The sequence below is a fragment of the Limulus polyphemus genome, unplaced genomic scaffold, assembly GCF_000517525.1.
Source record: "Limulus polyphemus unplaced genomic scaffold, Limulus_polyphemus-2.1.2 Scaffold4338, whole genome shotgun sequence".
NCBI classification, from domain to species: domain Eukaryota; kingdom Metazoa; phylum Arthropoda; class Merostomata; order Xiphosura; family Limulidae; genus Limulus; species Limulus polyphemus.
The window spans coordinates 68,634-69,820 of record NW_013669948.1 but is presented as its reverse complement, the minus strand read 5'-3'; positions in this window follow the sequence as shown (position 1 = coordinate 69,820).

The following is a 1,187-nucleotide window of genomic DNA, read 5'->3' as shown; positions in this document are numbered from 1 at the left end:
ATAAACATTTTTTATTACAAACAAATACATCAGTAAAGTCTTAATGCTATGTTTCAGAACGTAAAACGTTATTACAATACATTTCAAATATTTTGTTTCAGAATTTCACACTGACTGTCTGCACTAGCCGTCCCTAATTTTGAACTGATAGACAATAGAGAAGGCTGCTAGTCAAAGACACCCACCGCCAACTCTTGTATGTTCGAAATTTGTTCGTCACTCTTATAGTATACTCATGGCCCCCAAGTTTAGAGCGAGTTTTTTGCAATAGAGGGTCACGAATCATTAATTCTCATCCAATGAGTATAAAACCATTTAGTGGATCTGAAGAGACTGTCATGTATCATCTAGTGAGTATGAAACCATTGAATGGATATGAAGAGACTGTCATGTATCATCTAGTGAGTATGAAACCATTGAATAGATCACAGTCTCTTCACATGTATCATCTAGTGAGTATGAAACCATTGAATAGATCTGAAGAGACTGTCATGTATCATCTAGTGAGTATGAAACCATTGAATGGATCTGAAGAGGTTGTCATGTATCATCTAGTGAGTATGAAACCATTTAGTAGATCTGAAGAGACTGTTATGTATCATCCAGTGAGTATGAAACCATTGAATGGATCTGAAGAGGTTGTCATGTATCATCTAGTGAGTATGAAACCATTTAGTAGATCTGAAGAGACTGTCATGTATCATCTAGTGAGTATGAAACCATTGAATGGATATGAAGAGACTGTCATGTATCATCTAGTGAGTATGAAACCATTGAATAGATCTGAAGAGACTGTCATGTATCATCTAATGAGTATGAAACCATTTAGTAGATCTGAAGAGACTGTCATGTATCATCTAGTGAGTATGATACCATTGAATAGATCTGAAGAGACTGTTATGTATCATCTAGTGAGTATGAAACGATTGAATGGATCTGAAGAGACTGTTATGTATCATCTAGTGAGTATGAAACGATTGAATGGATCTGAAGAGACTGTTATGTATCATCCAGTGAGTATGAAACCATTGAATGGATCTGAAGAGGTTGTCATGTATCATCTAGTGAGTATGAAACCATTTAGTAGATCTGAAGAGACTGTCATGTATCATCTAGTGAGTATGAAACCATTTAGTAGATCTGAAGAGGTTGTCATGTATCATCTAGTGAGTATGAAACTATTTAGT